We start from the raw sequence: 15,823 nt of genomic DNA, 5'->3' as shown, positions 1-15,823 counted from the left end.
TGTAGACTTCGACGTGTACCGTGTCGGTGAGGTGCCGTAACCCGTCATTCATGACGCTTTGCGTGGTTTGTGGTCAAGTGTTCTGCAAGAACTTCATCGGGTCATCATACTTTCTTTACAATGCCGGTTTCATACGATTTCGCCGAAGCTAAATTACTTGTGTGGTGTATTCTCGTTATGTACTCGTGACACTTGTTCACAGAGCTGAAACGTGTGTTAATTCGTAGCTTCATCACGGCTGTTACAGTACTGGAAACATAACGACAACAAAACTGAACGGCTGGTATAGGAAACGGAAAGCAGAAAGAAAAATCTGAGTAACGAAAATGGAAATGGCAATTGAAAATACGCCGTTACACTTCCCTTGCCCATATAGTTATTACAGAGTGTTAGCATAGGTCGTTGTAACGTCGCTGTCATGTACCTACCCGAATTAATTCCGACATTTTATCAGTTGATTGGGGCCGTAGACACGGTAGTTCGGTAGCCACTTTATGAGCGGTCTACTAACACCCTCTATTAATTTATCCTACACCTTGTGCTCCTTCTGAGGCACACGTTGCGACTTACTCTATTATTGCGTGGTCAAGTCACGAAGCGAATAATATAAGAAGGGAAAACCGCCGGTACAGTTTCTCGAAAACTCGTTGCATGTTGCGCAAATATGTACACCTTTCACGTAAGATCCACACACTATTTAGACCGGGCTCGGTGGATCAGTTTGTAGCGTATCCGTCTACTGGTCCCAAGGTTGCGGGTTCGAACCCGGCTGCGGACACCATCAGCTCCTTGGCCATGCAGGTACAAGTTCATAAATATGCCGTCTTCCGCAGATGATTGTGTTCTGAATTTAGGGCCACGTTAAGAACCCTCAGACAGGATTTTTTTTTTTAAATTCCATGTTAGCGCCGCAAAGTAACTGTGGCTATCAGCGGCGTATAGACGTGGACAGATGGAGAGAGGACAGCAGGAAGGACTGGGGGACAAGGGGTCAGTATGCGTCCTGGGCCGACATCAGGGGGGAACTGTGCCGACGTTCTTCTGGAAAGTCTTCTGAAAATACAGGGAAAATGTCAGACAGCACAGGCGTCTGAGGCGTGAGCTCGTGTTTAACACCATTGTAACAACGATGTATAATCATCTGCTACTGGAACATATTACCACTAAAATCACTTGCTTCTTAAAGTTGTAAAATGAGTTCCGTGGTTGCAATTTTTTTCATTGTTCTTTTATACTATTTTACATGTTGTCCTTCCTCCCTTTTCAGGTAAGAATGACTTCTCATGGACGTTTAGCAGCGTGGTGAAGATGTTGCGCCAGGGAATAACAATAATAATTCGTTGCGACACAACCATGATCGAGCCCCAAGAAAGCGACGCAGGTAGGACCACATTAGTTCCAAATGCTACAGCGAACGTGAATCTTTTTTCGAGAAAGCAAGTAAACCATCAATCGCGTTGAAAATGATTGCACCATTGTTTTCAGACGTTATTATGGTTTGTCTCCATCATTCTACTTATCCCCACTTGTTCTCATACCAGTAGCCGCAGATTCTGTAACGCGGCGTTATATATATATATATATATATTCTTTTTCTCATATATCACACGAACGTAGAACCGTTCTGAGGAAATATAATTTTCGTGAATATCAATGTCGTGTAACTAGCAAACGATTAGAAGGCGACACTATAACATAGGTCCGTTACGTTTGAGAACATCCTAACGAATGTTTTGTTTTCCTGCTTCTCATTCCTCTTCTCTTTCTTCCCTCGACTTCAGTAAACGAGGGGTGTAGCATGAACAGAAAAAGTTGTCGGACTCTACCTGAGTTAACTTTTAGGCTTGTCTGTCAACACTTTCTTCCTCCAATATAGCATACATTTCTCACGGCTGCGTAGATAAAACCCATCTGTTTGTTCTCCTTGCTTTCAAATGTAGCGCGTAGTTCCTGTACCTTCACACCTAATTTCAAATTCAAGGAACGTAAATATAGCGAGAATTGCTCTTGTCGTATTTGATTACAATGTTTTGGTGAAATTACAAATGGAACTTTCTCATTGAAGAGGCGTAGATAGACCCAATAGCAGGTACTTTTCACCGAAGTGACATGAAAATGTGATCAATTCATATAGCAGCGCATCTAATGCACAACGCATGACTGCCAATATTGTGTGCGCAAACCCTGTATCACACTACACCAGGGTTGCGGAATGGAATCACCCATTGCATTCCAATTCCATTCCGAGGAATGAGGATTTGTGATAATTGCATTCCTTGCAATTCCTCGGAATGAAAAGGTATGGTCAATTCCCACTACTGGAATGGCTTGGCAACCCTATTCCATTCCTTTAATTCCACCAATAAAATAATTAGGACCAGTAACCGTACTAGGTAGCCCAGCAGTGCTATAGAGGAGACTGACATTACCCAGCACGGAAAAAGCACAAATCCAAGGTTATTTCGCCCTCCTCTCCTCCTCCGTTTCATTGGCATCATCACTACAGGAGTTTTCCACTAATGTAACTAGAGAAAGTGATGTGGGGTTGCGGGCCTCACACTAGTGAAGCCAAAATCTCTCTTTTATTTTTTCTTAAAACCAAACCAAACCATCGCCCTTGACCGTGTGGCACCCTGACAATTACATTCCAATTCCGTCCCGCCTGCGAAAAAATGCCTAATTCCATTCCCATTCCATTCCCACGACAGTCTCCGCCATTCCATTCCAATTCCATTCCGGGCTCTGATAAATCTGGAATGATTCCGGAATTATTCCAACCCCGGAGCGGCAACTCCGCAACCCTGCACTACACCGACGCCAAACTCCTCCTCCATGACCTCTGTTTTGTGAATTGGGTATCCTGAATGACCTTTTGTGATATCCCGCCGAGAGCCAATTTTGAAACCAGAGCGCCAAGTAAAATCACATATCATCAGGTTCAACCAACGCCACGTTTTGCTATATCCACGGTTGTTAATTTTTACAAGAAAACTCGTGCTACTGACGATTTGTCCGTCTTTCTGTAACTATCCATCTAGCCCATTCCCTCATAGTTTGCAAGTGGAGACGTTAACTGTGACGTTTCGCCCCGATTCACTCCTTTCAAATCTTACGAATCGAGGCTGTCATGCGAACGTATGACGTAGCTGCTAACGTGTTCTGGTGAATTGGTGCCTGCTCGCTATTACGGTCCCGGGTTCACAACGACAGGTGCGCTGCCTATATTCGTTTCGCTACTGTGCTCGGGGCAATCGTGGTTGCTACTTTGGGAACTCTTTTCTTGGATAGACGCTCGTGGTGGCCCCCGTGGCTATTTTCAAACAGGTACGCTGGGATCTGTGTCGCCATCACAGCATTAGCTAAGGAGAACGTAATGCCGACATAAAAAGAAAGAAGGCTAAGCTGATACTATCATTGAACACTAACGAGGACGCTCAGCGTGCAAAATAATAAGAGACATCGATTTCACTCGTTTCACATATTTTGCGACGACGTTGCACGACATCATAGTAATAGACAGTTTTAATGCATCGTACGGTATCGGCCTTGCGTACGTAAGAGATAGCGTGGTGGTTCTGCGCACCGCGCCGAGCTCCCTTACCCTTTCGTTGCGCCTGCGCAGCACCAGCAACACTGTCCTCTACGTACGCGAAGGCGATAGGGTAGGATACAGTAAGACTCACTTATGGATGTTGCAAATGTTATGTCGTCGCATCACGTCAGAGACACGTGAAAGTTTGTGCTGCTCTGCAAGGGTCCTTTCCATTTGTGTAAGGTGTTAAGCGTGTTTTCCTTTTCTTCCTTCTTTTCTATGGCATTTGGCCGCCCTCTCTGGCACTCCGACTGCCCTTCTTCAAATGATACGATACGAATCAGTACGTGCGCCGCGCTCAAACTGCTTCTCAATGAACACTACGGTTGTGTGAAATTTGACTAGTGGAATTATACGATTCGCCAATAAGTGGTTGCGTGCGTTGGCCTAGTACTGTTGCATGTTTCGTCAGCGTGTAGTTCCTCGTCCCGCAGCAACGGTACCTTGAATGTTTAGCAGCAAAATGGAGCGCAGTATTTCCCCATTCCGCAGATAAACGAGCTTCATCTTTACAATGTCGTGACACGGGACTTTACTTTTTAAAATGATCGACTTCGTCCAAGAAGGGTGCATGTTCTCGACGTTGCCCTTCCGTACCGTACAGTTTGTAGGAATCTAAGGAGAGCCAGACAACTAGGTCCGTGGTGATAGGTAACCAGATTCCAACTGGCCCGAGATGGTTTATTGTTCCCGCGCGCTGACGCTCATGTGACGATGCGGCTCCTACAGTGCCCCCCCCCCCCCCCCCTTAGCGATCTGGCGGTGGCAGAGAGTGGTAGGTATGGAGCTTGGAGGACCAGGAGACGTAGCGGCGTGTTGAGGATTGGTGCTTGACAGTTAAGCTGGTGGAGGTCTGAGGAAGGGATGCAGGAGTGGTCTGCACAGCTGGAAGCGTCACGCTGGCTGAAAGTAGTATTGATCGACGTAGGCAGGTTTGAGGCGATTGAGAGAAATGGTATCAGGTCGACCGTTGATGATGTCGGTGAAATTATGAGGAACCCGGTGGGTTACGGGAAATGGGCCGGAGTAAGGGGGCTGGAGCGGATTCTTTACGGCATCACAACGTACGAAAACGTGCGAGCACGTCTCCAGGTCTTGATGGCGTTAGGTGGCGGGGGTGTTCGGTAGGCGGGATAGCGCGGGTCGCAGAGAGGCCATAACGCTGCGCAGGCGCGCGACATAATCTGTGGTGGGGTGAGGAACGCTGTCCTTCGGACACGACAGCAGTTCTCCGGGGAGACGAAAAGTGGTCCCGTAAACTAGTTCCGCAACGGTACAGACGAGGTTTGCTTTGAAGGCCGTGCGAATTCCAAGGAGAGCGATGGGAAGACCCTCGGCCCAAGGGATGTCAGGGGAAGCCCGAAAGGCGACCTTGATCTGTCGGTGGAGCCTCTCGACGAGCCCGTTGGAGGCCGGGTTGTAGGCCGTTGTGCGAATGCGCTAGGCGCCCAAGGTGTTGATGAGGGCCCTGAAGAGGTTGGACTCAAATTGTCGCCCCCTGTCGGTTGTTATGACAGAGGGCGCGCCAAAACGGGATATCCAGGTTGAGGTCAATGCGGCAGCAACCGTGGCGGCGGTAGCGTCAGGAATGGGAACAGCTTCGGGACAGCAAGTATAACGATTTTTGATCGTGAGAATGTAGTTGAAACCCTGGCAGTGAGGTAGTGGTCCGACGAGGTCAACATGAAGGTGGTCGAAGCGAGAGTCCGGCGGCAAGAAAGGCGACGGCGCTATACGGATGTGCCGTTGTGTCTTGGTACGCTGACATGGTAAACAAGAGCGCACCCAACGCTTAATGTCGACATTCATGTTTGGCCACACGTAGCGTCCCCGACAAGCTTCTGGGTGGCTCGGACTCCGGGGTGGGACAGAGCATGGAAGTGGTCGAAGATGGGTCGGCGCAAGGGCAGGGAAACGGAAGGCCTCGGTGAACCTTGGGAGATATCTCAAACCACTGCTGTCGTTGCGCCGGGCAGGTGGACATCTTCGAGCTTGAGGCTGGAGGTAGTCCGGGCGCGGAGGTCAGCCAGTTCGCTGTCGGAGGACTGAGCAGTGACCGGAAGGTCGAGGGAGAGTACAGCTGAACACTGTCGGTCTTCGGAAGCGGTTATGGTGTGTATCCGGCTGAGGGCGTCGTCCACAGGATTATTGATGCCCCTTACGTGCTGAATATCGGTGGTGAATTCAGAAATGAAGGATACTGCCAGATTTCACGTGGGACATATCCGGTGCCGGATGATGAAAGAGCATACGTAAGCAGCGTGTGGTCCGTGAAAACAGTGAATGAACATCCCTCCAGGAAATGCCGAAAATGTCTGACCGCGAGGAAGATGGCAAGAATCTCGCGGCAGAAAGTGCTTTACGGACTCTCTTCCGGCTTCATCTTTCGAGAAAAGAAGGCGAGAAAAGGAGGTCGTCCATGTAAGCGTATAGAAAGGGAGGCCGAAGATGATGGAGTCTATGAAACGTTGGAATGTTTGGGCTGCATTACGAAGGCCGAAAGGCATGCGTAGAAATTCGTAAAGCCCAAAAGGTGTTACAATCGGTATGTCCTCCTCGGCCATGGGGATTAGATGATAGGCGCGCACGAGGTCGATCTTCGAGAAAGTGGTGGCGCCTTCGATGTTAGCTGTGAAATCCAGGATGTTGGGAACGGGGTATCGGGGTCCAGTCAGGCGGCTTGGTAAGGTCCGGGAATTCTTCCAGGATGGAAGAGTACGGCGAAGCAGGCGTGCAGGTGAAAAGGCTGTGGCAAGGCGCGACAGAACGCGAGATACCGTGGACGTGGAGGTGGGTGGTGGAATCCACGAGGCGTTTTCGGGCGACGTCCACCAGAAGGTGGAAATGAGTAAGGAAGTCGGCGCCGAGAATGGGCGGCGAGACTTCGGCGACGAGAAATATCCATCTGTATACTCGACGGAGGCCAAAGTTTAGCGTCAGGGATTGCTAGCCATAAACGGGGATGGTGGTGGAATTGGTGGCCTTCAAGGTAAAGCAGGGTTGACGATTTCGGCGGAGTTTACTGACAGGTAGGACGCTGATATCGGCGCCAGTGTCGACCACAGGCACGGTCACCGACGTAAAACAAGCGACTCACGGAAAGGCCGTTCCCACCTGTCGCCATTAGTGGTCGGCCGGCGCGTTTCCCGTCCAGGAGCACGGTCGTAAGCAATGGCGGTGATACCAGCGCAGACCGGCAGACCGCTAGCTGCAAGGCTTCGGGATCGTGAACGGCGGCTTGGTGCTGACGGGGAGCGCCTGCGGAAACGGCGTGGGCTTGGTGAACGGGGACGCGAGGCGAGCGCTGCGACAAGCTGGGCCAGATAGTTCACCTGCTGTGTAAGGCCTTCGATGGTAGACGGGTGAGATGAGTGCTCTTGAATACGGGGGCTTAGGTCAAGTGCTGGGGCTTGAATGGTCGTAGCGTTCAGCGAAGCGGGTGTAGCTATTTCCATTACGGCGTCAGCCAGGCCAGCGAGGTCCTTGGTGGACAGATTAGATGCCGTGGCGAGGACCATCTGTAAGTTCTGTGGGAGTCGTTGGAGAAAAAGCTCTCGGAGGAAACCGTCGTCAGATGAAGTGGCACCATCTCCGAGCAGCTGCGTCATGCGCCGCAATAACTGCGAGGGTCGTCTACTGCCCAACTCCTCGGCTGACAGCAACTGGCGCAAACGTGAGCGGTCAGAGCTCGTTGTGCGCTTCAGCAGGGCGTTCTTGAGCTGATCGTACGGAGTTTCCGCAGGAGGAGTGTCGATGATATCGTAGACTGCAGCAGTGGCGGCAGTGGGTGAAAGGGCCAAAATAACGTGATAAAATTTGGTGTGCTGCGATGTGATGCCTGAGAGGTGGAACTGGGCTTCGGACTGAATGAACCACGTCGCGGGGTTCCGGTCCCAGAAAGGTGGCAGTTTGACGTTGACGGCGGCGATGGCAGCTGGGGGATTGCGGTCACCGGTTGACATGGTGAAACAAGGCTAAGGCAAGGTCAATCGTTCGGGTCACCAGTTGTAGGAATCTAAGGAGAGGAAGACAACTAGGTCCGTGGTGATCGGTAACCAGATTCCAACTGGCCCGAGATAGTTTATTGCAGGCATCCATAGCTCCCCGCATTCGCGGCAGTAGAAAAATAAATTACATCATAGTCACGTGGTATTACTTCGTCAGGCATCATGACGGATGCCCATTGGCCGAAGGAGGTTGCGCGCTCCGGGATTGGTTGACAAAGTTTCGAAATAGCTGACAGCTCACTTTTCGCGTGCAGTCTGGGCAGTCGGCCAGACGGGCAACTCCAAACAAGGTCGCTGCGTGTCCGCGTCTCGCCGATGTCGGTTGACCACAACGATCAAAGGGCAAGTGTATTCGCGGGCTTGTTCGTGAGTTGTAGCGACTCTGACCATGTACTGTTCCCCGATAAAGTATCAACGTACGAACATTCTAGCCGGTTCGGAACTGGAATGCTGTGGTGAGCTGACGCCTGAGGAACACTCTCGAGCGCTGCCGCATTTTCAAATACAGTGACTGAGAAGACAGGATTCGTAACGACACAATTATTTCCCGTGACTGTGTGACCTTCGGTGCATCGCCAGCATGAGAAGAAGATGCTCATTTGTGAAACGCACGCACTCGTGGACCTCGCTCGCTTCCAGAAGTAGACTGTGTATGTGCTTTGCAAGTTCGAACTTGGTTTGGTTGCAGTCTTTTCAACGAACGAAGCATCCTGAACGCACGGTGAATATATGAGTCAAACATTTGAGTCTGTACGTTGCATCAATAAATGTGTATTTAGCCTGTCAAAAATGCCTTAGATTTTGGAATAACGGGCGCCAGGCATGGAAACCAATAGAAGTCAATGGTAGCCAGGGCCGGCCGAAAGGCGAGCCAAACGGAGAGGCTGCTGAGTGGCTGGCTGCTAGGCATTACGACGCATTTTCCTTGGTCGTATGTCCAGTGTTGCCTGAACTACCTCAAACTATGGGCTCTATGGGGAGCTGTGGGCGCCTGGTTTATTGTTCCCGCACGCTGACGCTCATGTGAAGGTGATGATGCGGCTGCTACAAGTTGAAATGGTTGTCACAGATCCCGCCACTATAATCTGTGTGGGTGCACAAGCCGTTACTGACGAACGCATGTGATCCACATTTTACACCTGCGAAGGTTGTAAGCACGGACATGCCATTCCGGAACTGACGCGGGGGGTGGGGGGCACTACTAGTGCCTATCGAAGGGCTCCCGAATGATTGGATACAACGTCAGAACTGCGGAATGCGGTGCACTCGTGATGGAGGCGTTCTTCGAATACGGTTGCAAAGAGGCCGTGTTTCAGAGTTCCGTTACGGTGTCTCTTTGGAGACATGCTTCGCCTCAGAATGCACAGCGCTCAAAGCAGCTGTCGGAAAATGTTCGTGATGAACAGCACAAAGGACGTCACTGGGAACGCCCTACGGAAGTATCACTTTGGTGACGATCAGCCCCGGACAACAATACCAGCGAAGCAATGCGATTGTTTGGTCGTGTTGCGATATGGATCTCCTGTATTAGTTCGTAGTCGCACCGTTCCAACATCAAACGCGGCATGGGCGTATAGGACGGCAGGGTATGCAGCCGTAATATATCGCGATATGCTCTCCAGAATCCTCTGTCGGAACGGGGAAACAGAAAGATTTAATAGTGACAGTCTTGTGCCTGCTACCGAAGCGAAGCAATAGAATACTTCACTCGAAAGTAGCATAGCAATACTAGCGTCGCTACACATTGGACACATCCCTACCGCCACCATATAGAAGTAAGGTAAATATTTTCCTGCTACCTACTTCCGGTGTTCAGGAATATCGTTGTACAGTGTATTTTGCGATGCCGTACTGTTTAAATTCCTCCATTTAACAAAACATGCAACATAAAATGCGCCCAAGTTACAGCCTATAGATAATTGATGTCGTTTTCAACATTAAGGTTAGGTAAATTTAGAATAGAATACCCGTGCGCTTTGGGACCCCAAAGAGATAAGCGGTCGTCACTGGTCATCAAAACCAAATCACTTTTTATGCACAGTGCGCGGTGAGGAATCCTCATTTCTTTTGGGCTCTTTTGTGGAAAACAGGACAGCGGTTAACAGTGACTATATGTTTAATGGCTGAATAACAAGAAAGGTGTCACGAGATGATGGTGGCTTCGTCGGCATCACAAAGGTTTAACGGGCTCCAAAGCACCTGGATACCGTATTGTGAAGCTGTTTATTATGTGCATTAACGTCATCTTCTGCAACGCCATAATTTTTCAAGAATGTTGTTTCACGAGAATAGGTTTCTGTTCCAATTATACAGAGCTTCCAACCGCAAACTCTTTCCTCTACTTATTGTCACAGGGTTGCGTTTCGTTGCGTGTACCATCAGGTATTAATTTAGAAATAGGCCAATTTTCCCCCCGAAGCTATTGACCGATCGTAGGTGCGTAAAACATTACAGACTCTCTCAGATGGAATATAACAAACGCCGAGCATACACAAGCGCACAAGCACGACGATTAGAAACACCGTGCCATCGGTCAACTAAACGCAATCCTCAATGAAGGCAAAGCTTTCTTCCAGAAGGCTTACGCGTATCACGCGAAGGGATACCACCTTCCACGATCAATGTCGGCTAAAATTATTTAAGCTCGCCAGAAATGTTTCATCCACGTATATTTCACATCATGCTAAAATAAAAAGAGGAACACTGGCAGCAAGGCCCACGAATATATTTTCTTGTGCTTCCCATAGCTCAGTGTTCCTATTACGCAGTACACAACGCACTATTAATCTCCCGCGCAAAATACAATTACACTATCCAAGTAGAACGCACATACATTAGCTTTCCCGTTGTTTGCCCAACTAAAAACCGGCCCCGTTATTCATATTGCTCACTATGACGATGCTCACGATCGTACTGCTATGCATTACACAATAGACACGTCGAAGTGTGAAATAAAACAAAAGCGAAAAACACACTATCAAGGAGACCACGATGAACGAATCAGAAACGTAATATTAAAATGGTTAGGGGCAACTAAGGTTTATTCGGACGAGAGCTTTCGTGCAAGAGGCTGCAGTTCTTCAGGTTCCTGAAGAAGTCTGGCTTCTTGCACGAAAGTTCTCGTTCGAATAAACCTTAGCTTTTCCTAGCCGTTACAATATTACGTTTCTGGTTCCCCCGTTTCGCAAAACGTTGCAAACTACTCGGCTGCACGCAAGAAAAATCATTGAGAAACATTCTGAGATACTAGAAGATAAATGCATCATTTTTCATTATAATCAGTAGGGCTTATCGTTCAAGAGTAGTTTTAAACGAGGAGGATCGTCAGACATGTCTCCCTCAACTTCAATAATATACAATAAAAAAATAAAACATGTTTGTCGGCGTCTCGCTTTTTTCTCTCTCTCTCTCTGTGTGTTCCACGTTTTCCATTTCATTCAATGTAGCGGTAGCATATAAAGAATACGCCGCTACTCGAATTTGCAGCGGAATTACTTTTTACACAGCGAGTTTAAACTGCAGCGGAATAGTTACTCCGCTATTGGGAAAGTACCGAATACTGGTAAGTAGCGAAGTAGCTGCAGCTAGGCACAACACTATACGTAAAGATGAACCTCAGAAGTGAGACAGTTGGCTTATGTAGACTTAACTCATACATGCGTATCATCAGCGACGTCTCGTAGGAGCTAGTACCTGGTATCGTGCTGTTGTCGCCCCATTTCGTTCCCCTGACGACAGTTCTGTGCCTCTAGGAACTGCGCCTCCTGCAGTCGAAGCTCGTTCATGGGCGTGTAAAGTCCCTCACCGCACGCTAGGCGCGAGTTGAGGTTCCAAGGATAGGGACAGTATTATCGTTCCCTATTCAAAAAAAAAAGAAAGAGCTACTTCCAATAATCACACTTCATTCCAACGAACCATGCAAATCCTCTAAAAGTCTGCCTTAGAAGAGAAAACACCTGACACTCTGCCCGATCCATGCATGAAGGAGCGGGACTTCAACCCAGCGGGAGTTCAAGAGGACTGTCGCCCCCTTGCCCTTTTTCGACGCCCCTGCTGCTCCTACTACTACACACTAGGTACCAGTGATGGCCAATAGTTAACTACATGTAGTTAAACTATTATAGTTAAACTACCTGATTGTAGTTTAAAAGTAGTTATCAACTACTTGCAGAAATGTAGTGGCAACTACTAGTTAAACTGCTATTTTAAGTAGTTAACTACAGTAGTTAGGTTACTGCAGCCGCCAACTACTTCCGATTTTGCCGCAAGCTTGCCGCGTGCCGCAGGCACGATTGTGCTTCTCCCTTTTACTTTGAGCTACTTGTTTGAGTGAGAACGGAGGTGCAGAGCAATTGTGTCGTGCACGTGTACTAAATCTTCACTTTTAATGCTTGTCTAGTGAGGCCTCATTTGCTGTGAAAAAATTCTGCAGCTTAGTTTATCGCGTAGGCACAGAAAGAATCCCACCGCCAGCTTTGTATCTAACGATCGCAGCAGTGGTTTGAGCGAAAGTTTATCATTGCTTGTGATTCATATTTAGGTGTACAGAACACTACAAGGGATGTGTGTTGATGGACAGCGTTAAATAGTTATAGATGTAGTTAAAATACATTGCAGTAGTTAAAGTAGTTTTAACTACTCCCCTGAAAAGTAGTTGAACTACTAGTTAAACGACTGTAGAGGTAGTTAGTGGCAATCACTGCTAGGTACTACTATTACTGCTGCTTTTTTGGATTCTCTATCTCTCCTTTTGGTGTATGTGGCTTCTCGGAAAAGTTGATTTCGACTGCCTATGAACTCAGTATAGCGCTGAAACTGGGACAAGCACAGGGTATCAGGCAGGACAAATGCTCATTTGCAAGACCACCTGACCCAATGTAGTTTATGTCACTTGCCCTAAAATTCAGTTCCGCAGTCATGTAAAGGAAGTTTTAGAGTCCGACTGAGCGGAGCGTAACGGCGCTCAGCGGTCCCGAGCCGCCTGAGTTCATAGTTGGACGACACTCGGCGAAGTACGGCGCGGCGGCAATGCGCGACTACGTAAGCCACCCTCGAAGGAGAAGAGCAATGCTCTACATCTTGCTGTGGCCAGCGAGATGTGCACGGCGTGGGCTCTGAGGGACTCGCATTTCCCAACATGGCGTCGCCCATAGAGCTTTTGATCGAAGCTGTTAAGGAACACCCGTGCCTATATAATAAATGACGGATGGACTATACAGACAAGCAAAAGAAAGAGAACAGCAGGGAACACATGCGACTTTCTTACTCAATTCAGTGTCCATGTTTGGATGTACCAACCTATTGCAGTAGTACAAACATAACAGTGCGAACGATCGGAACACGGATTGTCTTTAGTCGGATTCCAGCACGCGGGTACAGATTTGATCCACTACCAAATGCGAAGATCTCCGGTAGTGTTTTCGTTGCGCTGCGCCGAATTGCGTCGGACGATGATCACGGTATAGGATGAGGAAGCGTGGGGTACCGAACGCTAGCTGCCGGCGCGCAACGCGGCCGGCGATGTGCAAAGGCTACGTCAGGCTCTAAACCAGCCTTAAGTACAATTACGTGTCACTGAGTTCCGAGATTTTTGATGCGATAAGCATGCTGTCAAAATGAAATGAGTTGGAACACAACAATAAGAATAAATGAAGGAAAAGTGGTGATGACGTGGGATGCTTGCCGTGGTAGCCACAGGACCCTACCCAGTTCGAAGAGGTTAATATAAAGGGATGAATTAATGGAGAGCGCGAAGGGAGATGACAGGTCCGAATTCTGTTTAGAGCTTTTCAAGGACGTCCAGTAGCTTGAACGAAAGCAAGGAGGGAGCGAATAATCTGACATTGATCCGCAGGGCTGCTCCATAAACCAATGACAAACTGAATAGCCTGTGGTTCCCGAGCTCAACTAGGCGACAAAACACCTGCATTCAGTTGTAACTGACCGCTTGTCTTGTGTGAGTCTCTGCTCTGTTCGTCCCCGTTTCAGTGTTATTCCAATTTCATGTAGATATGAACCAAGTGACCCAGCAAGATATTTTTGTATTATCCATACATTGTAAATTTTGTGCTCATTCTACATCTTTAAGACTGCGCACGTCGACGGCTCAAGAACCTTCTGTACGAATATACACCATCTTATTAAGTCGATAATACTTCATCGACAAACAACACCTATATTTCAATGGTGATGATTGGGGAGTTTCATCGCCAGGGTTACTGCATCGATTACTTTTGTGTATAGGGGCTCAAAGTTGCGAACGCAATCTCCAAATGTACCAAAATTACTCTTTGGTTTACTTCGCGAATGAGGATCCTCATGAGTGACCTTGCACAGCTTTTGGTGCACCTTATGCATTCATTAAAGCGAATAATTACAGGCCTCAGTCGGTGGCGTCTTCTCCACTGCACGTGGGTACATTGTACGAACACTGTGGGGGTCGGAGAACGAGAGCTACTTCCTTCAAACAGCAGAAATTACAGAGACGTGGAAGTCACTCTTTTGTTGAATTTCCCGTGCATATTAAAGATCGGTTTTCTCTCACTTTGACGCCGTTCCAATTTCCTTGCGGAGATGAGTATCGTTTCTTTGATGATTTCATTACCTCCCCCTCGAGTATGCTCATCATCTTAGTTTTCTTTACATTCTTCGAATACATTATTGGTTCGTGATTCTAATTCAAGATGTTCTAACGAAGAACGGGCCTTAGAGTGCTCGCCTCGGCGTCCTTTCTCTTGTGTTGAATTGAAAGCCTTCTTTTGTCTCCTGTTCGAGATTTGTGCTACGTTGGTGTCAAGAGGGAATATCCTTCGAGAGAGATTCATGTATATTCTACAGGTCGCAAATTGTTCTTTCTGCCGTTGAAACCGTTACAAATTGTATCTCTCGTTTATCTAGCTCTCTGAAATCTGCCTAAAGAAGCCAGCTTTACGTGCGTTTTGCCGTTGTGACGAATCATGTTCCGAGCGCCGAATGCTTAGCATGACACAGACCTTATCTTATATCATTTGGCATGCCTTATATCTATCGTTGTCGGCCTTAGAGAGGTGGGCAGCGTCACAACTAACGCCCTGGGGGAATTGCCTCAGGACAGAAGCCGCCGATATTTCGAACAGAGACTGTTCTTCTTCTGGGCACCGTCCTCATCATTGGCATGGTATTTAAAGGGTTAGGTGTGACGTGTTTAAAGGTTCATGCGAATTGTGGGTCAACAGCCCGGAGGGAAGAAAGGTTCCGTACGGGCTTTTACGGCCGGAGTGCCCGGCCGTAAAAGCCCGTACGGAACCTTTCTTCCCTCCGGGCTGTTGACCCACAATTCGCATGAACCTTTAAACACGTCACACCTAACCCTTTAAATACCATGCCAATGATGAGGACGGTGCCCAGAAGAAGAACAGTCTCTGTTCGAAATATCGGCGGCTTCTGTCCTGAGGCAAGTCCCTTCCTACATTCTACCGGCTCGCTGGATTTCTACCCATCTACGCCCTGGGGGAATGTGTGTCCTGGGCCGACTTTTAAGGCAATTGTGCTGACATATATCTGAAAGCGTCTAAGGAAAACCCAGGAAAAATCCCAGACAGCACAGCCGGCACCGGGATTGGAACCCGGTACGTCCCAGGCTCGACGTAACATGGCAAGCACGGTAACCACTGAGCCACGCGAGCGTACCACTCAACAGTAACACGCCAACAATGATTGTCTTCACTGTACTTGAATGAAAATCGTTCACTTATCTTTCGGCGCAATAATTTATTTCTCGTCCCTCTCCGTCATGAAGGTTAATTACACATACCCCAACAGGTCGTGCGAACTGTGCACGGGACAAAATAAGTTATTGAGAAGACAGGCATTACTGCGGTGATGCTCTACTGAACTTTATTTACATACATCTATGGCGTACATTAGTTGTGCCTGTAATATGGGTTTATCTATTTATGATATGATATCCTCAGAGCTTATTAGCTGGGCTATATTTTCCCATTTGTCTTTCCTTTAATTTTATGTGCTGTTCCGCGCGATTATTCTCCCTGCCATTTTTGGAGTTGTCTGAGTTCTCTGCCTCTTTCCATTGACGACATTTTTCATGTGAGGCCATCGATATGGAGAGAGGTGTGGATTGTTTCCTTCTGGTTATTTTCCTGTCTGTTCTTTTGTCCCCTCTGCTTGCGTTGACCGAATGAAGGACAACGCGATTGTGATTGTTGGGGTACCAGTTGCTCTAAAT

At 48.1% G+C, this 15,823-nt stretch overlaps 1 protein-coding gene across 1 annotated transcript in view; it reads left to right on the top strand.

Annotated features, from left to right (window-relative positions):
* The window catches only part of LOC135378473 (neuropilin and tolloid-like protein 1), a 758,425-nt gene that overhangs the window by 138,600 nt on the left and 604,002 nt on the right, over nt 1-15,823 (top strand). The window lies entirely within an intron of this gene.

Source organism: Ornithodoros turicata, chromosome 1, assembly GCF_037126465.1.
Source record: "Ornithodoros turicata isolate Travis chromosome 1, ASM3712646v1, whole genome shotgun sequence".
NCBI classification, from domain to species: domain Eukaryota; kingdom Metazoa; phylum Arthropoda; class Arachnida; order Ixodida; family Argasidae; genus Ornithodoros; species Ornithodoros turicata.
This window is presented reverse-complemented; position numbering and strand designations above follow the sequence as displayed.